Genomic DNA, 27,083 nt, shown 5'->3' with positions numbered 1-27,083 from the left:
CTCACTTTAAATTAGAAAATCTTCCCTGAAACATAGGGCCTACTAAGACCCCAATTCTAATGCCATTATAAAATAGGCACGCGCGCACACACACACACACACACACACACACACACACACACACACTATAATATACTTTTTTTTTTTTTTTTTTTGGTGTCTGGGTGGTAAGGGGATAATGAACCCTTGACCTTGGTGTTATCAGCAGCATGCTCTAACCAGTTGAGCTAACTAGCCAGCCTGGAACTTTTGTTTTGTTTTGTTTTGTTTTTGGAGGCTGACTGGGACGGGGATTGACCCTGGGCCTTATTGTTAGACTATGCTCTAATCAACTGAGCCTACTGGCCAGCCCCCCAGCACTTTGATAAAGTTCAGTAAAGCTGCCCAACTGTGTGGGTGGCCTCCTAAAAGGCTATGGATCAAGCCCTATTTCTGACAGACAGAATAATTCTCTGCCATCTTCAGCTTTACTAGGAGAATCCTGTCCAAGGGGCAGACCCAAGCCCAGGAAGGGCTGAATCACCTGAAACAGCCTGAGAAGGACCAAGTGAGGGATTATACAAATCCAGGTTACATAATCTTCAAGTGGAGAGGTTCTGTTGGCAGGAGAAAACATGGGACTGTTGCTCTGGAAGAGGTCTAGCTTTAATTGCACCCTCAGTAGCATACTTTTCACTTTGGCTTTTCTAAATTTTCTTACATTCTTCCAATTCTCAATTTTCTCTTTATCTTCCTTTCCCACCAGTTCCTCTTCTACTCTTGGCAAGTCACCTCACTCCCTTCCTATCTTACATGTAGAAATATGAGCTCTACCATTTATTAGCTGTGTGACCTTGTTTCTAGTGACTCTGTTTCCTTAACTATAAAATGGGGATAACAGTATCTACCTTATGAGGTGGTTAAGAGGAGATTAAATGAGTTAATATACTAAAACTGGTTTAGGCTAGCATCACGGTGAATGTTTAGTAAATGTTACTGTTATTATTACTACTGAGAAGACAGAGCCAGTGTTATGAACTCCATTATCCAAATTCCTCTATAACTAAAAAATATCTCCATCTCTACCTGTCACTTCTTCTGTCTCCCTACCTCAGAGTGAAAGACTATCTTATTTTCTAAGTCTGTGCTCCCCACCTGTGTCTTGATTCTGTCCTTTCCAATCTCTTTAGTGGAATCTGTATGAATTATTTCCTTCCTCACATTTTAAGTTGGCTCCTTTGTCCTAGGTTCTTCTTCCCATTCTCAAACAGGCTTAGGTCTCTTTTATTTGGAAAAGGCCTCCATATGACCTTACTCTCTTTAAGCTACTGTCCCATTTTTCCTCCTCCTTTCACTGCCCAATACTGTATGCCTCCATGTCTTGATGACTCATTCTCTGATTATTCCTCTGCCATCTGGCTCCTTTTCCCAGCCCCAACTCTCACAGAGCTGTGCCTATTGTCATCCACCTCCAAACCCAAAGGACTTTTCTTGATTTCTGTTCTCGTTAGCCTCTTTGCTATAGAAAACTTCTCCCGTCTTGGCCTGTGTGCATGTCTGGGGTGCTTCCGTTTCTCTTTCCATGTGGCCTCTTTGTCTAATACCTTTGCAGACTCCATTTCTTTCTTTCCACTCCTTGGCTGTGTGCATGGAGGAAGTTTCAACGGGCAACCTTTTGATCTGTAAGAACAAAAGTAAGATCTCTGTACTCTTACTCTTTGATCTTTTTCCTCATGCGTTACCATTATTTTTCTAAGTATGGTTCCTGAACATTCATCCTTCATCATTTTTTGTATTCACTTTCTTGACCTCATCATATATTGTGCTTGCACTCACGCTGTGTTTTTTTTTTTTTTTTTTTTTTTTCGTGACCGGCACTCAGCCAGTGAGTGCACTGGTCATTCCTATATAGGATCTGAACCCGCGGCGCGAGCATTGCTGCACTCCTAGTGCAGCACGCTACCGAGTGTGCCACGGGCTCGGCCCTCACGCTGTGTTTTGACCATGATAGCCTCCTTTTAGTTTCTTGAAGATGCTGTGCCCTGACTGACATAGGGTTTTTTTTTTTTTATTGTTGTTGTTGAACATGAATTTATATTCATCTTTATTGTAACTTTTAATTAAAAAAATTGATACATGATTTACTTACCACAAAATTCACCCCTTTAAAGTATGAAATTTAGTGAATTTGAGTATATTCACAAAGTTGTGCAACCATTACCACTATCTCATTCTAGAACATTTTCATCACCTCAGAAAGAAACTTCATACCCATTAGCAGGCACTCCCCTTCCCCCCTGCCCCTCCACCAGCCCCTGGCAACCATTAATCTACTTTCTGTCTCTATATTATAGGCTTTTGCACATGCTATTCCTTCTGCATCGAACTTTTTCCTTCCTGTCCCCTAGTTAATATTAATTTTAATTTTTTTGGCTGCTGGCCAGGATGGGGATCTGAACTCTTGACCTTGGTGTTATAACTCCACATTCTAATCAACTGAGCTAACCAGTTAGCCACCCTAGTTATCTTTTACTCCTACCTTCAGTTCTCAGTGTCAGCTTCTTTGAGCAGGTCAATTCCCCCTGTTATATGCCTTCATAGGAATATGTACCTCTCTACAGCATTTATTATAAACTTCAATTTTATATTTATATTTATTTATGGAATTCTTTGACTTATGTCTGTTACCCCAAGAAGTCTCATGAGGGCAAAAAGAATATATATATTGGGAGGCACTCATAAATGAATAAAATTCTACATAAAACTGTCTATAATACAGTTTCACTTGAATGTAATGGTATGACACACAACATGGTTAAGACAAAATTCATTGTTTTTCTCCCAAAACCAACTCTTCTCCCAGACTTTTACATTTGATGAGGCTTCCTCATTTTCTAGGGCACACAGTCTCAGTTTCTTGGAAACAGTTTATTCTTTTTCTCTCTCACGTATCCCATATTGTGCTCCTCAAAATTCTCAAGTCCTGTGGATTCTTATATTCCAACTTTTAGTACAGTGTCCTTAATGCTCAGTAAATATCATTATATCTCTCTGGAGCTATCTGCAGAGATGGGAATGGTTGCAGCCATGACATTAGGTGAGTCTTCAGAGACTGCCAAAGGAGTGTGAGAGAGAGAGAGAGAGCAGATGGCAGAGGATGGCAGTGGATGGAGACCTAAGAAACACCTGTACTACAGAGAGTTGGAGAATACTTACCAGCAATGTAATAAGGGAAGCGAAAGGAGACCCTGACTAATGTACTGTAATCCATTCACCATTTACTCAGTATCTATTACCTACCTGGTTCTCAGATTATGGTAATACAAAGATGAATCAGAAGTTGTCTCTTTCCTGAAGGAAGTCAGGGTCTAGTGAAGAAAGAAACACATAAACAAAAACTTACAATACAATGCGTGCTAAGTATTATAATAACAATACTCACAAAGTGTTCTGCAAGCCAGAGGAGGTGGTGACTAAGACTCTCTCAGCACAGGAGTTGGTAAAGGTGGGTGTCATAAGATGACTGGGACTTTTTAGCAGTCTGAGATGGGAAGGAGTAACATGCCAGGAAGACGGAACAACCTCAAGAAGACAGGGCCCATGTGGAACTGCAAATTATTTTGTTTAGTTTTAGTGTAAAGAAGAGAATATCTTTGGAATTCAGGCTGGGGTTTCTTTGTGAAGAGTCTCCCACCAAGCTGAGGAGTTTAGTCTTTACTCTCTAGCTAATGGTGAGTCATCAAAAATTTTTTTCATCAATTTCATTAAGGTATACTTTACATACACTATAACATATGATCCCAACCCGCAGCGGGAGCGTCGCCGCGCTCCCAGCGCCGCACTCTCCCAAGTGCGCCACAGGCTCGGCCCTAGATCAGAGTTTTGATACGTGCATACATCCTTGTAACTGCTACCCTAATAAAGATATAGAACAATTTCTGTCACCCCTGAAAATCTCATTATGCCTCTTTGCTATCGATCGTGCCTCTTCCCGCAGGCAACTACTGATATGATCTACCATATATTTTTGTTACCTATTTTTTTTTTTTTTTTGTCTTTTTCGTGACCGGTAATCAGCCAGTGAGTGCACCGGCCATTCCTATGTAGGATCCGAACCGGCGGCGGGAATGTCGCTGCACTCCCAGCGCCGCACTCTCCCGAGTGCGCCACGGGCTCGGCCCTTGTTACCTATTGATATATAAAATCTCCCCAAAACCTAGTGGCTTAAAACAATAAAAATCATTTATTTGCTTATGATGCTGCAATTTGGTCATGGTTTATTGGAATCAATTTGCCTCTGCTCTCTGTGGCATCAGCTGAGATTGCTTAACTAGGACTGGAGGATCCATATCCAAGATGGTTCACTCATATGTCTGGCGAGTTGGGATTGGTTCTTGGCTGGGAGCTCAGTGATGACTATTTTCCACATGGCTGTTTGGGCTTCCTCACAACATGGTGGGTGGATACCAAGGAGGAGGAAGGGCAAGCTGCCGGGCCTTTTATTTTATTTTATTTGTCTTTTTCGTGACCTGCACTCAGCCAGTGAGTGCGCCAGTCACTCCTATATAGGATCCGAACCAGCGGTGGGAGCGTCGCCGCGCTCCCAGCGCAGCACTCTACCGAGTGCGCCACAAGCCCGGTCTTGCTGGGCCTTTTAAAGATTAGACCTAAAACTGGTACAGCATTACTTCTGCTGTATTCTATTGGTCAAAGCAGTCACAAGCCTTGTAGAAATTCAAGGGGGTAGAGAAACAAATCCTACCTTTCAGTGTGGAAAGTGACAAAGATAGACAATCTTTATTCCACCACATCATAGATTAGTTTTTTCTGTTCTAGAATGTCATATAGAATGGAATCATACAGTGTATATTATTTTATGTCTGGCTTCTTTTGCTGAAACATGTTTTGAGATTCATCTGTGTTGTTGATATATCAGCAGTTCATTCCTTTCTATTGCTACGTAATAGTCCATTGATAGTTCGTTTATTCACTTATCTGTTGATGGACAATTGAGTTGTTTTTAGTTTTTGGCTAATATGAATAAAGCTGTTACAACATTTTTTATGCAATAGTTTTTTTGTGGAGATATGTTTTCTTTTCACCTGAGTAAATACTGAAGAATTGAATTGTTGGGTCTTAGGATAGGTATACATTAAGCTTTGTAAAAAATTGTTAAAATATTTTCAAAAGGATTGTACCATTTTACAGACCCAGAAGCAGTGCATGAGAGTTTTAGTTGCTCCTAACTAACACTTGTTATTGTCAGTATTTTTTAGTTTTAGACATTCTGGAGGACGTGAAGTGGTATCTTATTGTGGTTTTATTTGAATTTCCCTGATAATTAGTAGTGTTATGCATGTTTTCATATGCTTAAGCTTTTTGTAGATATTTTTTGTAAAATGTCAGTTCAAGTCTTTCGTCCATTCAGAAAATACTGGGTTTCTGTCTTGTTATTATTGAGTTACAGGGGTTCTTATATTCTGGATTTTTGTCCTGTGTTAGATAATTGTGTTGTGACTACATGTTCATGGATCAGAACACTCAATATTAAGATATTAATTCTTCACAAATTTATCTATGGATTTAATGCAATTCCAATAAAAATCCAGTATATGGTTTTTCATAGAAATTGACAAGCCAGTTCTAAAATTTATATGGAAATGCAAAGAACCCAGAATAGCCAAAACAATTTTTTTTTTTCTGTCAGCTGCTACAGGGATTGCTCCCCAGGCCTTGGTATTATCAGCACCATGTTCTAGCCTACTGAGCTAACCAGCCAGCTTTCCAAAACAAATTTTTTTTTTTTTTTGTCTTTTTTCGTGACCGGCAAGGGGATTGCAACCCTTGGCATGGCGTCGCCTGTACTGCGCTCAGCCAGTGAGCACACCGGCCAGCCCTATATAGGATCCGAACCTGCGCGGTGGGAGCACCGCTGCGCTCCCAGCGCCCACTCTCCCCAGTGCGCCATGTGGTCGGCCCTTTTTTTTTTTTTTTTAAAGATGACCAGTAAGGGGATCTTAACCCTTGACTTGGTGTTGTCAGCACCATGCTCACCCAGTGAGCTAACTGGCCATCCCTATATGGGATCCGAACCCATGGCTTTGTTGTTATCAGCACCACACTCTCCCAAGTGAGCCACAGGCTGGCCCTCCAAAACAATTTTGAAAAGGATAAAGTTGAAGGACTTATACTACCGGACCTCAAGACTTACTGCAATCCTACAAAAATCAGTTTTCTTTAGCACTGTAGTAAGTCTTGAGGTCAGGTAGTATAAGGCAGCATAGCATTAATATGTGGACAAATAATTAATTCGGTTGAACAGAATAGAACCTAGAAATAGACCTAAACATATATAGGCAAATGATTTTCTGGGGGGGCGGGGGCTTGCAAGAGGATCCAAACCCTTGATTCTGGTGTTACAAGGCCGTGTTCTAACCAATTAAGCTAACCAGCCAGCCATAGGCAGTTGATTTTTAACAAAGGTGTTGTGGTAGGTAGCCTCTAAGATGGCCCCCAGTGATTCCTACCTTCTGGTATTCATATCCATATGTAATCTCCTTCCGTGAGTGTGCACTGACAGGAGTCATAGATGTCACTTTTGGGGTTAGGTTTAAAAAAGACTAGGGCTTACATCTTGGGGGCACTTTTTCTCTCTTGGATTGCTTGCTATCAGTAAAACTAGCTGCCATGTTGTGGGGTAGCCCTGTGGAAAGGCCCATGTGGCAAGGGATGAAGACCTGCCAAGAACTACATGAATGAGCTTGGAAGCCAACCTCCATTCCCTTGAGTCAAACCTTTAAATGAGACTGCAGCCCTAGCCAACAGCTTGACTACAACTCATGAGAGACTCTGAGCCAGTGACACCCAGATAAGCTGTGCCCAGATTCCCTAACTACAGAAACTAGGAGGTAATAAATATATTGTTTTAAGCTGCTATGTTTTGGGGTAATTTGTTACACAGTGATGGATAACTAACACAGATGTCAAAGTAATTTAAAGAGAGAAAATAGTCTTCAACAAATAGTGTTGGATCAACTTGACATCCTTATGAAAAGAAAAAAAAAAAATCCCAATCCCTACCTCACACCATATACAGATATTAAATTAAGGTGAATATTAGACCTAAATGTAAAAGCTAAAACTATAACACTTTTACAAAAAACACAGAAGAAAATCTTTACAACTTTGGGGTGGGCAAAGATTTCTTAGGCAAGATACAATAATCACTAACCATTAAAAAGAAAAAAGGTTGATAAAGTTGGACTTTACCAATGGTTTAAAAATTTTATTTATTTTTTAATAAGTAGACACAATTTTTTAAAAAAAGTTTTAGACTTACAGAAAAATTTAAAAGAAAGTATAAAAAGTTTCCATATGTTTTCCTTCACCCCACAGTTTTCCCTATTTTTAACATTGTTCCTTGGTATGGTACTTTGTTATAATTGATGAACCAACGTTGGTACATTATTATTAATGAAAGTCCATAGTTTACAGTAGAGTTCACTCTTTTGTTGTACAGTTCTATAAGTCTTGCCAAATACATAATGTCATGTATCCACCATTACAGTATCATGCAGAATAGTTTTACTGACTTAAAATTCCCCTGTGCCTCACTGTTTACCTTGCCTCCTGCAACCACTGATACTTTTACTTTCTGTATAGTTTTGCCTTTTCCAGAATGTCATGTCCTTGGAATCTTTCAGTATGTAGTCTTTTCAGATTGGCTTCATTCACTTAACAGTTGGGTTTTAAGGTTCCTCCGTGTCTTTTTCATGTTTTTTTTTTTTTTAAAGATGTTCGGTAAGGGGATCTTAACTCTTGACATGGTGTTGTCAGCAACACGTTCTCCCAAGTGAGTGAACTGGCCATCCCTATATAGGGATTGAACCCATGGCCTTGGTGTTATCAGCACCACACTTTCCCAAATGAGCCACGGGCCAGCCCTTTTTCATGGCTTGATAGCTCATTTATTTTTGTGACTGTGTATGATCCCATTGTATAGATGTACCACAGTTTGTTTATCCATTCATATGTTGAAGGACTTGTTGGTTGCTTCCAATTTTTAAGGCTGAATAATATTGTGGTGTATGAAAATACCACATTTTGTTTATTCATTCATCCATTGATGGACACTTGCATTGTCCGCCTTTTGGCTATTGTGAATAATGCTGCTATGAACATGGGTTCAAATCTCTGTAAGACCCTGTATTCAATTCTTTTCTGTGTATTCCCAAAAGTGGAATTGTTGTATCATATGGCAATTTATTTTTAACTTTTTGAGGAACTTCCATACTGTTTTCCTTAGTGGCTGTACCATTTTACACTCCCACCAGCAATACACAAGAGTTTCAATTTTTCCACATCCTCAACAACCCTTGTTATTATTATTTTTTTTGATAGTAGCCATCCTAACAGGTATTAGGTGGTATCTCATTGTGGTTTGGATTTGCATTTCCCTCATGATTAGTGATGCTGAGCATCTTTTCATGTGCTTATTGGCCATTTGTAATATCTTCTTTAGAGAAATGTCTATTCAAGACCTTTGCCCATTAAAAAAAAAAAATTCTTCCCTTGTCATGGACAGAGAACTTTGCCCATTTCTTAATCAAGTTTTTGTTGTTGAGTTGTAGGAGTTCTTTATATATTATGGATATTAATCCCTTATTAGATATATGGTTTGCAAACAATTTCTTTTATATGCCAGATACTTTTCAAGATGTTGAGAGTACAGAGAGGGCCTCTACTGTCATGGATCTTACATTCACTTGGGTAGAGGCAGAAGGGAAACAATAAAACAAATAGAGTACTTTATGATAGTGGAAAATACCATGAAGAAAATAAAATGGGGTGATTAAATAAAGATGACTGGTGGATGATGGGAGTCTATTTCAGATGAGGTAGTTAGATAAGACCTTTCCTTTAGTAAGTGACATTTGGGCTGATGAGAACAATTGAGAAGGATCCATCCAAGTGGATCTCAGGCTGAGGGGAAAGCCAGTTAAAAGGCTATAAAGTGGGTATGATAATAGTGATCAGTGGTGCACAAACCACAAAATGGTAAGCATGCAGGGGCCAGATAAGTTAGGGTTCACAGGCCAAGGTAAAAAGCATAGATTTTACTATAAGTGTAGTATGAAATTGGCCAATTTCAAGCAGAGGAGTTATAAGAACTCACTAATATTTAAAAAAAATCACTCTAGCTTCTCTGTGAATGATACATTATGTAGTGGGAGGAGATTAAAAAAGATAAAAAACCCCAGGGTTCCAATGAATATTCTTTCTCCTGGCTCTTCTTTTGCACCCCCTCAGGCTGTTGTCCCCTCATGTTGCTACATTCTACTATTCCCCTATGTTTCTTTTTATTTTGGCAGCTGGCCAGAATGGGTATTCCCCTACGTTTCTAAGTTTGTATCATATCCTGGACATTGGCAATTGGGTCTTCCTTAACAGATTGGATTTTGGTCAACTCTGGAAATTTCCTCCATTTTTTTATCACTCAGTGTGTGATAAATGACAATCCCAAATCTCAGTCTTAATGCAAATTATTTCTTGCTCATGCTACACATTCACTGCTTGTTGGCTGGAGGTATCTGCTCTGTTTCATCCTCATTATGGACCAAGGCTGATACAGTAACCACCAGGTGGAGAACTGCTAGTAGCTGTGGTAGAGGGAAAGAGAAAATGGCTGAATAGCATACTAGCATTTAAAACTTCTTCCCCAGGGGCCGGCCCGTGGCTCACTTGGGAGAGTGTGGTGCTGATAACACCAAGGCCACTGGTTCGGATCCCTATATAGGGATGACCGGTTAGCTCACTTGGGAGAGTGTGGTGCTGACAACATCAAGTCAAGGGTTATGATCCTCTTACCGGCCATCTTTAAAATTAAATAAATGAATAAATGAATGAATGAATGAATGAATAAATAAATAAATGAATAAATAAATGAGTGAATAAATAAATAAAGCTTCTTCCCCAGATCCCTGTACTGGCCAGCTGCTAAACAAACAAACAAAACCCTTTCTTCCCAAAAGTGATATATGTCACTTTCACTCCACATTTCATTGTCAAAGCAAGTCATATACATATGGTCATTCCTAACTTCAAGGGAGCAAGGAAGAATAATTATACAATGTTCCCGGAAGTTGAGAGTACCAGAAATATTTGAGAATAGCATAAATGACAATAAAAACTTCCAAGATCACTAGTACTCTTCAGCAGTCAGTAAAATATCTGTCAAAAAATTCCAGACTTTATAACTTCTTATAGCATGTGACTTGATACATTTATTAATAATGAAAAAATTATTTTGCTCATTCTTACTAAGAGCACTCACTGTAGGACACTACAAACCTTTCACTAGTCTTTTGTATAACAATATAGATTATAAGTTTAGTACTATTTTTTCCATCTAGCTTTATTGGGATATAATTGACAAATAAAAATTGTACAAGGTCAAGGGTTAGGATCCCCATACTGACCAGCCGCAAAAAAAAAAAGTATATTTTTAAGGTGTACCATGTGATGATTTGATATATGTATACACTGTGAAATGATTACCACAACCAAGTTAATCAAATCCATCACCTGACATACTTCCTTGAGAACACTTAAAATCTACTGTCAATAAACTTGAAGTATACAATACATTATCATAGTCACCGTGCTGTACATTAGGTCTCCAGAATTTATTCATCTTACAAGTGAAAGTTTGTACCCTTTGACCAACATCTTCCTCCCCACCTCACTACCCCCATCCCCTGGCAACCACCATTCTTCTCTTTGCTCCTATGAGTTTGACTTTATTTATTTAGTAGCTGGCCAGTACAGGGATCCTAACCCTTGACCTTGGTGTTATAACACCTGTTCTAACCAACTGAGCTAAAGTTTAGCTTTTTTTAGATTCCACATATAAGGATATCATGCAGTATTTATCTTTCTGTGTTTGGCTAATTAGACGTAGCATAATGTCCCTTAGGTTCATCCATTTTGTTGCAAATGGAAGAATTTCCTTCTTTTTTATGGCTGAATAACAGTCCAGTGTATATACAAGTTTAGTGCCCTGAAATAAACTTTAACATGGTATTACCATTATAATGCAATACTTGTATGTTTGTAGGGTCTCAAAGATAATAGGGGTTGAATTAGTGTGGTGGTGGAGGAAATAGAAGTACAGATTGAATTTAAAAGATGTTTAAATGTTGGAAGTAACAGAAATTTGTGATCAATTGAATGTGGAAAGTAGATGAGAAGGAGCATTTGAGGATAACATAGGTTTCCTGGCCTGGGAGACTTACTGGATGGTGGTGTCATTGCCCATTTAAGAGAATGCAGTAGCTAGTGTGTGGATTGAAGAGACAGATAATGAGTCTGGCTTTGGAAATATTGCATTTCAGATGTCTATGGGAAGTTCTGCCCAAGCTAAACTCTCCCTTTGTTAAGAGTGAATAATGAAGCTAGTTGAGAAAAAAAATCACTGGAAGGAGACTAGAAAGGGAGCATCTGAAATATTGTTATATAAGTGAAGGGGGAAGAGTGAGTTTTGAGAGTCTTTACTCTGAGGTATTTAAATATCAGCACCACACTCTCCCGAGTTAGCCACGGGCCGGCCCTGAGGTATTTAAATATAACAATTTTTTACCTCCTTGAAGTATAGGCACAGGTGCCCCCTCTAAGCTTTTCCATGTCATCATTATTTTACTGCAATAATGTCTATAATTCAGCATTTTAAATGTTAAGAAAAAAAAACTTGAAGGTGGGAGGTAATGCAACAATATGTACCAACAGATGGGCAATAGTCACCAAGGAGTCTAAGAAAGATCTGCAGTGTAAGAATCTGTTAGTGTGTCTCTAGCACTGTCTAGGGGAGAAACAGAATAGTGGAGAAAAAACGACTCAAGAATATGCTGTATTGGACAGAGTACAGTATGCTAGTTCAAATGTAACCTTTACAACTAACTACCACTCATTTATAGAGTACCTTCTATGCCTCAGGTACTATGACAGGTGTTCTAAATATTTTTATTTCAGAATCATTATGACAATCCAAAGACTAGGTTTGATTGGCTCCAATTTGCAGTTAAAGGAAACAAAGATCAAAAAGTTAAAAAACCTGTTCACAGTCATACTGCAGGATGTGGAAGAACTGTAAGTTCACCTGGATCTGTCTGACTTCAAGGCTTAGACTCTTTCCACTACAGTTAATAGATCCCAAACCTAGATCACCATTGCCTGTAGAACATGTTAAAGTACGTTTTTCCAGATTCCCACTCAAGACTAACTGAGAGATGGTAATATCAGTGTAGTACTTTTCTCTCAGGGTTGTTGTTAGGATTAAATGTAATGAAGAATATTGGAATGTTTTATAAACTTCATGTTTAACACAGATAGGATTATAATTTAATTTTTTTGTTACACATGGTCATCAAATTCCCTTTAATTTTCTAGTCAGAAAACAATTTTTTGATAATTAATGAGGCTTATGAAGTACTTTTAGACCAAAAAGGGTGCCCAAAACTATGCTTTGGTTTGGTAACCACATTATAAATAACACAATTAATTTCTAGTCTGTAAATAAGACAGCTCTTGTGAGTCTGACCAGTGCTAATCAAACTCCTCAAGTTCGATCATCCCTTTGAGAACTGACAAAGCAAAGTTTTGAAATCAGCAAAACTGAGGAACAGAGTTTAAAGCATTAAAAAAGTGTGAATTGCTTTAAGTGGGGCTTTACGGGAGATTTGTCCTGGAGGTCAGTTTGTGAATACCTTAAACTCGTCCTGATGTAATATATGACCACCTTTTCTCAGCGTTAGCATATGGTGTTTTACTCGTTTCCAATACACCATAGCTGGTATTAGGGGGAACTAAAAACTAAGGACACGTCCCTGGCCCGTTTAAAATGCTCTCTACTCCTTCCACTCCCACTTCCCCCAACAATACCAACAAATTTACCAAGAAACATCTGGTCTTCTATCTAAAGAGAAATTCTAAGTATTATTTACACTCTCGAGTGGGGCTTGTAGTAAGTTGTATGCAAATTACCATTCTTTTCCACTGCCCATCAAAGGCTGGTAGTTTACTTGTATGCAAATACCCTTGCTGTTTTTTTGAAATTCAGTCACTGAGCAGGCACGTACTAAATGCTTGCTCCTTAAAGAAAGGTTAAGCGGTTTCCTCAAGACGATGCAGATGGAACAAGTGAGGGAGGAGGGACCGAAAGTTCCTGGTATACCCAGTCACACTCCCATAACTACCCCAACCGTCTCATTCCGAGCCCGACGATCGGGCTTTCAAGGGACACGAAACAAACGCCAGGGAGGTGAGAGCCAGGAAATCGGGAGAGGTGCCTTTCCCGGCATGCTCTGCAGCACACTGAGGGGCGCCAGACGTATCCCGGCGTGCATCGGGGAGCGCCCAAGGGCGATGGTTCCCGGCTGCTGGAGGGGCACGCGAAGTTAAACCGGTAGGTGTGAGCGAGTCTAGTTTTGGGACCGTGGTTTCTCGTTTCCTCTTCATGGATGTAACTCCATAAAGGCAGAAAAGGAGGTCCTATGACTACCCTCCCTTTCCGCGTGCGAACGACTTTCGGCGCCGCTTCGAGCACAGTGCCAGGTGATTAGCGGCTAGGGGCGGGCTCAAGATCAGCACGTGACTAGACCTGGCAGCCAATGACTAGCCGAGTGATCCAGCAGCGCGAGGATTCCCGGACCCGTGAGCCGAGCGGCGCGTGGGCTGCCTACGGTCTGCCCTGGCAGGTACGCGCAGGCGCCTTGCTTGCCACGCGCTCCATCCGTCCTCAAGCGCCGGGTGGCATGTACTTGGAGCGAGGTGTTAAGAGTCTGGGCGTTTTGTGGGTAGGGGGAAAAGGGGGGTGCGGGTTGTGGCGTCACGTGGACACCACAGCCAATCACAGGCCAAGGCGCACCCACAGCTTTTCCCGGCGCCCCGGGGTGCGACGTGTTTAGTGAGGTTCGAACCAGCCCTGACGGCCTGAGTACTCTTTCGAAGCGCGTGTGCGGCCTGTAAAACATGGCCACGTCTTTTCGTGGCGTCCTGCTCCTTTGTGAGTACGGACAAGTTCTTGGCAAAATGGCTGCTGTAAAGAGTGACCTAGCGAGGGGAGCGCTGGGGCCGCGTGAAGGTCACATGATGAGGTTGGCAGCGCGTGCTGCCGGCGCGGGGTAGGGGGAGGGTGGGAGGGAAGAGGCGTGGCGAGTCACGTGCCTTCGATTGCTCCGTCCTGTGGTTTTCAAGGGTCTTTGCTGAGGCTAGATTGTCGGCTTTTACTCCTCCCACCTCGACTCGTGGCAAGTGGGGGGTGGGGTGGGGGGAAGCTGGTGTGGCGGAATGATCCGCGATCTGGGAATTAGGGAGACCTGGGGTCCAGGCCTTGGGCTAGCTCTGTAATAAGCAAGTCATGTTGCTACTCTCGATTTACATGTTCTCATTTATGTTTTAGCTCTGGAGAGGAGATTATTTTTTTAAGGTCCCTCATGTAGTCTATAACTACCTAATCCCAATTTCATGCACATAAAAAATTAATAATTAACAAATTATCAACAGACAAGCTCTCCCCAAAGGACATCTCCCCATCATTACAGTAATGTGGGAAACGAGGGGGGGGGGCGGGGCGGGTAAGTTATATTCTGGCCATGTCTCTTCATCTTTATTACATTTATACTCTATACCTACTCACTACCTCATTTGAAAAATACTGGTTTTTAGACGTCTAGTCCCTATGTGTTTCCTGGAAAGAAATCAAAGGATAACTATTATTGCCCTAACTGTGGAGACGGTGTAATGGAAGTAGTTACAAGGCGATTGATAATGCCCTATAAGGCTGATGAGAACGGTCTAGAAGTTTTTTTTGACGTTTGTTGGGCCAGTCTTTGTAGAATTTTTGAGCCTTCCTACCACCTGCCTTTGGTGTTCTTCATAGTCTCTCTCCCAGCTTCAGCTCTTCATTTCACCAGTGGTCAAGGCTTTGGTGAAATGAAGCGGGCATAAATTATGTTTTCCATTTCATTGCTGTTTTATGGTACCCTTTGATTTGTCTTAAAGAGCCTTTAAATTTTGTGGGGACACAATCTGGAAAACATTTATTGAGCAATTACTATGATAATAGCTATCACTTTTGAGGGCTGGCCGGTTAGGTGAGTTGGTTAGAGGTGGTGCTGATAACACTGAGGTCCAGGGTTCGATTCCTGTACTAGCCAGCCACCCCCCAAAAAGCTATCACTTTTGGACAGTTATAAAAATAGCATCGGGCCGAGCCCGTGGCGCACTCAGGCGAGTGCGGCGCTGGGAGCACGGCAACGCTCCTGCCACGGGTTCGGATCCTATATAGGAATGTCCGGTGCACTCACTGGCTGAGTGCCGGGGAGAGAGAGAGAGAGAGAGAGAGAGACACACACACACACAAGCATCGTTCTAGAGAGAGAGAGAGAGAGAGAGAGAGAGAGAGAGAGAGAGAGAGAGAGAGGAGAGAGAGAGAGAGAGAGAGACACACACACACACAAGCATCGTTCTAGAGAGAGAGAGAGAGAGAGAGAGAGAGAGAGAGAGAGAGACACACACACACACAAGCATCGTTCTAGAGAGAGAGAGAGAGAGAGAGAGAGAGAGAGAGAGAGAGAGACACACACACACACAAGCATCGTTCTAGAGAGAGAGAGAGAGAGAGAGAGAGAGAGAGAGAGAGAGAGACACACACACACACAAGCATCGTTCTAGAGAGAGAGAGAGAGAGAGAGAGAGAGAGAGAGAGAGAGAGAGAGACACACACACACACAAGCATCGTTCTAGAGAGAGAGAGAGAGAGAGAGAGAGAGAGAGAGAGAGAGACACACACACACACAAGCATCGTTCTAGAGAGAGAGAGAGAGAGAGAGAGAGAGAGAGAGAGAGAGAGAGAGAGAGACACACACACACACAAGCATCGTTCTAGAGAGAGAGAGAGAGAGAGAGAGAGAGAGAGAGAGAGAGAGAGAGAGACACACACACACACAAGCATCGTTCTAGAGAGAGAGAGAGAGAGAGAGAGAGAGAGAGAGAGAGAGAGAGAGAGAGACACACACACACACAAGCATCGTTCTAGAGAGAGAGAGAGAGAGAGAGAGAGAGAGAGAGAGAGAGAGAGAGAGAGACACACACACACAAGCATCGTTCTAGAGAGAGAGAGAGAGAGAGAGAGAGAGAGAGAGAGAGAGAGAGACACACACACACACAAGCATCGTTCTAGAGAGAGAGAGAGAGAGAGAGAGAGAGAGAGAGAGAGAGAGAGACACACACACACACAAGCATCGTTCTAGAGAGAGAGAGAGAGAGAGAGAGAGAGAGAGAGAGGAGAGAGAGAGAGAGAGAGAGAGAGAGAGAGAGACACACACACACACAAGCATCGTTCTAGTACTGCAGCTGGCCAGTATGGGATCCGAACCTGTGACCTTGGTGTCATAAGGCCGCGCTGTCACCAGCTGAGCTAATCGTCCAGCCCCCTATTATGTCTCTTACCAGTGAGAAAAATAGCAACAGCGAGATTAACTTGCACAACGTCATATGGCTGGTAATTTTACATAATTCCAACCAGAATTCCTTTTGAAAACTTGACAAAAACGACTCCAAAGTGCTTTTGGAAGAATGACCTGTAAAGTAGGAAAATTTTTGAAAGAAAAAACGGTGGTGGTGGTGGGGAACTTGTATTAGTGAATATAAAAATAAAGCTATGATAATCAAAATAGTAAGTCATAACCCTGGAATAGAATAGTGGAACAGAGTTATAAATTCTGCTGGAATTTAGAAACATTTTGATAGAAATAGAAATATATAAGGTTATTTAGTATTATAAAGTTGGCATTTTATATCAGTGGGGAAAGGATTCCAAAATTATGTTGGGACAATTAGCTAATCATGTGGAAAATAAATAAAATGGAATTGCTACCTTAAAATTTAAATAAAATCTAGGTGAATTAAATATTTAAATGTAAAGTGTGAAATCAGAAATTTACTGCTTAAGAAAAAATAGGTGAACAGTTTTCCAGTCTTGAAATGGGATGAGCTATTCTAAGCATGACTGCAGTGACAATATATAAAGGCAAAGATTGAGTTATTACATAAAACAGCCTGCAGTTGGTGGAAACACCATAAAGTTAAAAGACAAATTTATTCATTCTGTATTTATTTAATGACATTAATGTCTAGTAGATGGGCAAAAGACATGAATAGGTTTTATTTCACACACAGAAATAAAAATAACAGATAAAAATGTTTTATATTATTTTTCACTTCCAAACAAAGAACACAAACTCCCTCCTCCCTCCTCATTCTGGCCAATTGGCATAGATGTAATAAAATGATAATATGTGATATTGGCGTAGGAGTGTGAAAATTGGCACTCTCCTACGCTACTGTTGGTAGATATTTACCTCTGAACATACCTTCTGGAGGGCATTTTGGCCATACTCATTGAAAGCATTAAAAATCTGTATATCTTTGGATTCAGCAGCTCCTCTTCTTTGTTAAGGCACTAATTGGTAAGTTTTCAAAGATGTACTTTAAGAGTTGTCTTTGTAGCATTTTTTCTTTTGTTTTGTTTTTTGGCAACTGGCAGGTATGGGGGGATCTGAACTCTTGATGTTGGTGTTGTCAGCACCACACTCTAACCATGTGAGCTAACCAGCCAGCCCAGTAACATTTTTTGTAATAGCAAAAAACTAGGAAAACGTATATGTTAAACAATGGGGAATTAGTTAAATAAATATGGTGCCTTTATAGAGGGGAGTACCTTGTAGCTAGTAAACATGATACAGATCTCTACTGATGACTTGGAAAGTATGAAATATATATTATAAAGTGAAAAAAGCAGATTACAAAGTTATGTGTAGTATGATCACATTTTTATAGGAATATTCCTGTGTATATCCATTTACACAGAAGTCTAAAAAGATATACATTGCATGTTAACTAACAGTGACTTTATTTGAGTGGTAGGATTTTGGATGAATGAATTATTTACTTAAGAAAAACTTTTTTAAGGGCTGGCCTGTGGCTCACTCGGGAGAGTGCGGTGCTGATAACACCAAGGCCACGGGGTCAGATCCTATATAGGGATGGCTGCTTAGCTCACTGGCTGAGCGTGGTGCTGACAACACCAAGCCAAGGGTTAAGATCCCCTTACTGGTCATCTTAAAAAAAAAAAAGAAAAGAAAAACTTTTTTAGAACAGTGTTACAGAAAAATTGTGAAGGTAGTGCAGAGAGTTTACATATACCCAGCACCCAGTTTGCCCTATTATTGGTATCTTATATTAGTATGGTATGTATATTATAATTAATGAACCAATATTGGTACATTATTATTAATTAAAGTCCATAGTTTTTTATTTTATTTCCTTAGTTTTTAGCTAATGTCCTTTTTCTGTTCCAGAATCCCATTCAGGAAACCACAGTACTTTTTGTAGTCATGTTCCCTTAGATCTTCTTGGCTATGATAATTTCTCGGACTTTCTTGTTTTTATGACTTTGACAGTTTTGAAGAGTACTGGTCAGGTAATTTATAACATTTCCCTCAATTGGTATTTGATAGTTTTCTCATGATTAGACGGGGTGGAGTACATCCTATCAAGATGACTTGTCACTGTTGATGTGACCTTAATCACCTGGCTATGAATTTGGTTTTTAAATGTTTGCTTTTCTGTAGTTACTATTTTTTAAAGTAATTTGTTGTTTGCAATATAAAAAATAACTATTTGTTACAGTAGTCTGCACATGTCTGTTTATTTATCAATAGCATAAGTAATACATTGACAAGGTTAATAATGAATAATAAGAAAGAAGATAATGAAAGTTATAGTCAAAGAAAAATAACTGGCAAAGTTGCCTGAAGGGCTAATTATAGAAAGGGATTAAAGATATTAGTACCATATAGCTTATTTTAACAGTGTTTAGACTGCTTTAGAACTCTGTTTTAGGAAGAACATTCTGGTAATCAAAAATTAAATCTAAGTTCAAAAGTAGGAAAGGAATTGTTCAATTATGTATAAGAGGATGAAAATATAGATGAGATTGTTTAGACCAATTAGGTAAATTCATTAATCCATTCAACAACAAATAATAATGAGCCCCTACTGTGTGCCAGGTATTGTGCCAGGTGGTAGGGATTGAGCAGTGAACAAGCCAAAATCCCAGCCCACATGGAATTTATATTTTAGTAGATAGACAATGAGCTAATAAATGAATAATATGGTTTCAGGTATTGTCAGAGTGCTATAAAGAAAACAGTACAAGAGATAGAGAGTGGTGGTGAATTTGGTGGTTCTTTTACACGGGTTGCCAGACAAGGCATCTCTGAAGTAACACTGGAACATAGAGAGACCTGAATGATGAGGAGTAAGCCATGCTAAAATGTGGAACATTTCAAGCAATGGGAATATTAATGCAAAGACCATGGCAAGAATCAGTTTGGGATTCTCAAGGATGTGCAAAAAGGCTAGTGTGCTAGAGTTTGGAGAGTGCTGGGGTATTAAGTGGTGGTGGTGCACAGTGCTGGGAAATGAGATTGGGAAGTTGGTAGGGCTCATATTTTGTAGAGCTTTGTAGACCATAAGGATTTTGGATTTTGTTTTAATTGTATGGAATCCATTGGACAGTTTTGTGCAGAATGATGAAATCTAATTTCTAATTTGTTTTAAAATATCACTTTGCTGCAGATGCAAGAGGGGCAGCAGGAGACCATTTAACAACTCATTGGAATACTATGATGAGGTTGGTGGCTTGGACCAGGGAGGTAGTGATGGAGGCAGTGAGAAGTGGTTGAATTCAGGGTATATTTTGAATGTAGAGCAGAATCTGCTGATAGGTTAGCTGTGGGAGGTGAGAGAGAGAGGAATAAAAGATGATTCCAAGATTTTTAGCTGGAACAACTGATGCCATTTACTGAGATGGAAGACTAGAAGGAGCTAGTTTGGATGAAGAGTTTAGTTGGTTATTTCTAGCTTGAGATGCCTACCAGATCCATTAAGTAGGCAGTTGACTGTTCAAGTCTGGAGCCCAGGGTCAAGGTCAGGGCTATGAATATACATTTGGGATATAATGATATGTAGATGGTGTTTAAAAACATGGAACTGGTGAGGTCAGCCAGAAAGTAGAGAAGAGGGCCAATTACTGAGCCCTGAGATTCTGTTGCAATCACGGATGGGAAAAGATTACATTAGTCTTAGATTCTTTTGTATTGGCATCAGCACTGTGTTTAATGGGCAATGTCTAAATGGTTTAATATTAAATAATGCCTTTGAGGTGATTATGATGTAACTAGGCTTTTCCTGTTAAGTGAATCCTCAGGCTTTTATCACTTTTCTGCCTGAAGATTTCCACTTTCTTTCCGTTATCTGAGAGCATAAACTCCAAACCTTGTAGCTTAACATACCAGACCCATTTCATTACCTGACTCTACCCTAATCTCTCTCCGCTTTATTCTCTTTCCTCTTTATTCTCCCTCCTCTTTATCCTCTTTCCTCTTTATCATTCCTGCCATGCGCAGTATGTCTTATTCTTTTATAGACTTTTGTTTGCCTGGAATACTCTTTCTTTCTCTCTTACTGCTCTTTGCTTCAAACTTCTACTCAATATTCAATGTCCACCTTAAATTTGTTAGGTAATTTTCCCTAATTTTGATGGACAAGTTGACCCTCACTGCATGGTACTTTCTCAGTGCTGTTGTTTATACTTCAATTTATAGCAAAATACAAAATCAGTTGGTATTTTGACTGGCTTTTTTATTTGTTTGTTTCCCCAGTGATAGATGTTTAGTCGTAATACTTTGAAAAAGTTTAGAAGTTTTGCTTTGGCAAAAGAGAGTAAGTAATTAAACTAGATTTTACAGTACACAATTATATGGTCATTAACTGAGAATTTTAGGATCTTTTTATTATGGTGAGTTTTGATATTCATTGTGACATAATTTAGCCTGTACGAAGTTTAATGAAATGATGTCAGTTAAGAGTCTTAGTTCAGGGCCGGCCCGTGGCTCACTCGGGAGAGTGCGGTGCTGATAACACCAAGGCCCCGGGTTCGGATCCCATATACGGATGGCCGGTTCGCTCACTGGCTGAGCGTGGTGCTGACAACACCAAGTCAAGGGTTAAGATCCCCTTACCGGTCATCTTTAAAAAAAAAAGAGTCTTAGTTCAGAGACATGTTAGAAATGTTTTAATTTCTAGGGTAGAATAATGCTTATTCTTTGGAGGCAAGCTACTGTAATAGATTCTTCTTTCACTTGCACTTTGCCACCCACCTTCTCAGTAGTCAAGAATTCTATTTTAACATTACATGTATACTTTGAGCTCTTTGCTTGAGAAGGAACCTAATGTAATAAATCCAGTAGAAGCAGCAATACTCGCTCCAGGAATGTCCTTTAAATTATTGCATGGAGGGAGGTTTAATGGTAGGAGTTGTAGATGTGAGGGTTTCAGTCTGTGAGCTCAGAGTAGGGTTGATTATTTTGTTATTCAGTTGTAAGCATGTACTGAGCACCCACTGTAAATGGGCACTGTCTGAGGTCCTGTGGGGGACATACAAAGAAATAAAAGGCATGCTTCCCTACATATGAGGCCCTGACAATTTAGTTGAGGAATTGAAACATAGATTAAAAAGGAATTTAATCTAGGGCCGAGCCCGTGGCGCACTCGGGAGAGTGCGGCGCTGGGAGCGCAGCGACACTCCTGCCGCGGGTTCGGATCCTATATAGAAATGGCCAGTGCGCTCAATGGCTGGGTGCCGGTCACGAAAAAGACAAAAAAAAAAAAAAAAAAAAAGGAAAAGAAAAAAAAAGGAATTTAATCTAAAGAAGCAATATATTGGTAAGAGCAAGGTACTAGGGTATAAATCCAGGACTTTGCATTTTTTAAGCCCATAATTATATTCTCAGAGTTATATGCAGTCTTATCTTGTATCAACTTCCAGCATTCTAATTTGACTTGCAAGTTCTGCATTTTCTGTAATCCTTTAACGTTTATAGTTTCAGTAAGATATTGATTTGGCTCTGTATGATGCGTTAAAAGCTGTATATAGGAAGAGAGTGCTCCAAACATTTTATTCTTTCACATCTATAAAGAAAATACATAATTTGAAAAGGTAGAGTGTCATTTATCCTTTATAAGTGTGACAGAGGCATACTCTAATATTTTGCTATGTGTAGGTTCTTCCTTGGCATCTTTTCTCCTTCCACCCAAGAGGGCTGAGAGGAAAAGGGTATAAACCCAGAGCATAAATTTTGTGTGTATGTATGGATATGAGTTAAAAGTACTTATTTTCATATTTGAATTATAAAAGCAGTTTTCTTTTGAGAAGATATAAAAAATATAAATAAGCACAGAGAAAGAAATAAAAATTTCTGATATGCTCTCTACCACTGTTAACTTACTGACATACTTGTAGGATTCTTTTTTTAATGACAAATTTTGTTTTTTAGTAAATGAAATGAGCAGCTCAGGTACCTTTAGAAATAAGTGGATAATTGTCTTTACATAGGTGGATCTGATCAGATGACTCTCAATAAAATTCTTTGGTGGCTTTGGAATGGAATTAAGGTAAGACAAGTTCAGATTCCTTTCTTAGCTTGGCTCATAAAGCCCACTATCTTATAGTTTATTTCATGCCACGTGTCTCCCTCATACACATCTTTGTTTTATCCATGCTATATGCGTGTACTACTTTCAGGCCTCTAGACCAGGCATTGGCAAACGTTTTCTGTAATAGTAAGTATTTTAAGTTTTGTGGGCCTTACCATTTCTGTCAATTACTATTCAACTCTTCTATGGTAACACGAAAGCAGCCATAGACAGTACATAAATAAATGAGCATGGTAAGACTCAGTTCTCTAAATTACCACACTTACTATGTGCCTTTGCCTTACACACACACACAACCACTCACCCACCCATCCCACCACCATTTCTTTCCTTAGTGTTGCTGTCTTATTCAAAACTCACCTCAGTGTCTCAGGGAAGTCAGAGTTTGTTTTAGATCCTTTTCTGGTGATGGAAATGCTCTGTTCAACCCTCTATCATTGCTCTATATGACTAATTTTTTCTGTGTGGTAAAATGCATCTAATAGAAAACTTATTGTTTTAACAGTTTTTAGGTGTACAGTTATTTGGCACTAAATACATTTACATTGTTGTGCAACCATCACCACCATCCATCTCTAGAGTTTTCATCTCTGCAAACTGAAACTCTACTCATTTAGCACTAACTTTCCCTCCCCCTCTCCCCATAGCCTCCAGCAACTACCACTGTACTTTTCTGTCTTTGTGAATTTGACTACCCCAGTTACCTCATATAAGTGGAATCATACAAAATATTTTTTCTTTTGTGTCTGGCTTATTTCACTTAGCATAATGGCTTCAAGGTTTATCTATGTTGTAGCATGTGTTGGAATTTCCTTTTTAAAAAAAAAAATTTAAAGACTTTATTTATTTTCTTTCAGATTCATACCTGCAGATATTATTATTTTTTTAGAGCAGTTTTAGGTTCACAGCAAAATTAAGAGGAAGGTAGAGATTTTCTTTATACCTCCTGCCCCCCACATATATATAGCTTCCTCTGTTACAAAATCTCCCACCAGAGTGGTACATTTTCTACAATTGATGAACCTACATTGAGTCATCATAATCACCAAAAGTCTATAGTTTACATTAGGGTTCATTCTTGGTGTTGTACATTCTGTGGATTTGGACAAATGTATAATGACGTGTGTCCATCATTGTATTTTCACTGCATTAAGAATCTTCTCTATGCTTGGCCTATTCATCCCCCACGTCTTGGCAACAAATGATCTTTTTACTGTCTTAATGATTTTGCATTCTTTCCTTTTTAAGGCGGAATAATAGTTCATTGTATATATAGCACATTTTTTGTTTATTTGTCAATGGAAACTGGTTGCTTCCACCTTCTGGTTATTGTGAATAACATTGCTTTGAACATGGGTATGCAAGCATCTCTTCAAGTTCATGCTTTCAGTTCTTTTGGGTTTGTACCTAGAAGTGGAATTGCTGGATCATATGGTAATTCTATGTTTAATTTTTTGAGGAACCACCATAGTTGCAAAGATAGTACTGATAATTTTGTATACCCCTCACCTAGTTTCCTCTATTGTTAACATCTTGCATTACCATGGCACATTTGTCAAAACTAAGAAACCAACACTGGTACATCACTATTAAACAAATTTTGGACTTTATTTGGATTTCACTAGTTTTTTCACTAATATCCTTGTTCTGTTCCAGGATCTAGTTGAGGTTACTACATTGCATTTAGTTGATGTTATTTGTTGTTTCCCTAGCACTTAGCACAGATCCTGGCACATAGAACACAGTGTGTTTCTTGAATGAATTAATCATCTCCTTTTCATTTTTCTCTCCTTTTTTGGGGAGTGTTCATTAACCTTTCTTTAGATTTACTTAACTGATTAATTTTCCCTTATATCCTTTATTCCCTCCTCCCCTACCTTCTATTTCTTTTCCTTTTTTTTTTTTTTTTTTTAAAGATGACTGGTAAGGGGATCTTAACCCTTGACTTGGTGTTGTCAGCACCACGCTCAACCAGTGAGTTAACCGGCCATCCCTATATAGGATCCGAACCCAGGGCCTTGGTGTTCTTAGCACCACACTCTCCTGAGTGAGCCACAGGCTGGCCCCCTTACCTTCTATTTCTAAGGCTCATTACATTTTTTTTCCCCTCTACCTTTTTTTGAGGAAAAGTAATCATGGTATATATGGCAAAGATCACTATCTATCTTCTCAAATCTGTTCGCCTGGGGCTGGCTGTTAGCTCACTTGGTTAGAGTGGGGCTGATAAACACCTGCCCTCTTCTTCTTTGGGCACATAGCTAGTCAGAATTTTCCAGTCTCCTTTGTAGTTTAATCTGACCACATGACTTAAAAATTTAAGTTTTTAAGTGGAATGTGAATGGAAGTGGAATGTGAGTAGAAATGGGCCTGCACTGTAAAACTTCTTCAAGCACTCCTCTTTTGTCTACCTCTCCTGGCTATCTGGAATATAACATCTGGGGCAACCTCAAAGCCTTGTGCTCAAGATGGCAGAACTGCTATCAATCTGGGTCCTGGAAAGACTCTGGAAGAGAAATAGCTTAATGACCTGAATATTCCATTTATTAGGACTGATATTTTGGGATATGTTTATGTAGCCTAGCCTACCCTTTCTAATAAGTATGCTATGTGTTCAGCTCTGAATAGGGTTTATATGGATCTTGAGTATCTAATTAGAATTAAATAATTATATTGGGAGGATGGGAAGAGTGTACATGTATGGCGATGAGGAGAGGAAGGAAAGCTAAGTTCTCTTCTTTAGTGGTGAATTTAATACATAATGCCTGAAACTGGAGAAAAGGAAAAAAAAAAAAAAAGGAAAAGCATATAGTAATATGGAGGTATGTACCAAAAGATTCAGCCACAAAAGCTGAACATTTTTTCCCTTGGGAGTTGGGAAATTGTTGGGGTAGAGGACGGAGGACTGTTGATTTTTTTGTAATAAGCCTTGTATACCTATTCAACTTTTTAATCTCTGCTCATGAATAGGTTTGATAAAAACAAAAATTAAATTAAAAAGATATTTGGTAAATAACAACAACAAAATCCAATAAAATACCGATTCTCCTTTACAAAAGCCACAAAAGATGATCAGTCACTTTTTGCTAGATACAGGCATACCTCATTTTATTGTACTTCACTTTATTACACTTTGCAAATGTGCTTTTTACAAATTGAAGGTTTGTGGCACTCCTGTGTTGAGCAATTGTGTCTGCACCACTTTCCCCAACATGTGCTCATTTCGTGTCTCTCTGTCACATTTTGTTAATTCTTGCAATATTTCAAACTTTATTATATCTGTTATGGAAATCTGTGATCAGTAATCTTTGATGTTACTATTTAAATTGTTTTGGGGCACCACGAACTGCACCTGTATTTATAAAACTTAATAAATGTTGTGTGTATTCTGACTGCTGCACTGACTGGTTGTTCCCTGTCTCTCTCCCTCTCCTTGGGCCTCCCTATTCCCTGAGACACAACAATATTTTAATTAGGCCAACTAATAATCCTTCAATGGCCTCATTGTTCAAGTGAAAGGAAGAGTTGCATGTCTCTCACTTTATTATTATTTCTCTTTTGTTTTTTGGCAGCTGGCCTGTACGGGGATCTGGGGATCTGAACTGTTGACCTTGGTGGTGTATCACTGTGCTCTAAGCAACTGAGCTAACTGGCTAGCTTGATGTCTCTCATTTTAAATCAAAAGCGAGAAATGGTTAAGCTTAGTGGGGAAAGCTGAGATAGTCAGAAAGCTAGGTCTCTTAGGCCAAATAGTTAGCCATGTTGTGAATGCAAAGGAAAAGTTCTTGAAGGAAATTAAAAGTGCTACTCCGGTGAACACATGAATGATAAGAAAGTGAAACAGCCTTATTGCAGATATGGAGAAAGTTTTAATGGCCTGAGTAGAAGATCAAACCAGCCTCAACATTCCCTTAAGCCCAAGCCTAATCCAGAGCAAGGTCCTGACTCTATTAAATTCTACAAAGGTCGAGAGAGGTGGGGAAACTACAGAAGAAAAGTGTGAAGCTAGCAGAGATTGGTTCATGAGGTTTAAGGGAAGAAGCCATCTCCATAACATAAATATACAAGATGAAGCATCAAGTGCTGATGTAGAAGCTGCCCAAATTTATCCAGAAGATACAGCTGAGATAATTGATGAAGGCTACACTAAACAATTAATTTTCAGTGCAGATAAAATGGCCCCATATTGGAAGAAGATGCCATCTAGGACTTTCATAGCTAGACAGATGTCAATGCCTGGCTTTAAAGCTTCAAAGGACAGATTAACTTTCTGGTTAGTGACTAATGCAGCTTGGTTAACTTTAAGTTGAAGCCAATGCTTATTTACCATTCTGAAAATGCTAGGGCTCTTAAGAATTATGCTAAATCTATTCTGCTTGTGCTCTATAAATGGAGCCACAAAGCCTGGATGATGGTACATCTGTTTACAGGATGGTTTACTGAATACTTCAAGCCCACTGTTGAGAAGTCTACTCTTCAGAAAAAACCAG

At 39.5% G+C, this 27,083-nt stretch overlaps 1 protein-coding gene across 3 annotated transcripts in view; it reads left to right on the top strand.

The window, feature by feature from the left end:
* Positions 1-13,399: 13,399 nt before the first annotated feature.
* Positions 13,400-27,083, top strand: part of MGA (MAX dimerization protein MGA) — a 143,723-nt gene continuing 130,039 nt past the window's right edge. The window contains exon 1 of one of the 3 annotated variants that reach the window (XM_063088805.1): positions 13,400-13,438. The gene's annotated coding sequence lies outside the window, so the exon portion shown is untranslated. Of the gene's footprint in view, positions 13,439-13,644; positions 13,731-13,962; positions 14,039-27,083 lie in introns of those variants that run through there. The other 2 variants (XM_063088804.1, XM_063088807.1) reach the window with 2 other exon arrangements.

This window comes from Cynocephalus volans, chromosome 3, assembly GCF_027409185.1.
Source record: "Cynocephalus volans isolate mCynVol1 chromosome 3, mCynVol1.pri, whole genome shotgun sequence".
Taxonomy (NCBI): domain Eukaryota; kingdom Metazoa; phylum Chordata; class Mammalia; order Dermoptera; family Cynocephalidae; genus Cynocephalus; species Cynocephalus volans.
Note: the sequence above shows the minus strand (reverse complement) of the source record. Positions and strands in the feature narration are given on the sequence as shown.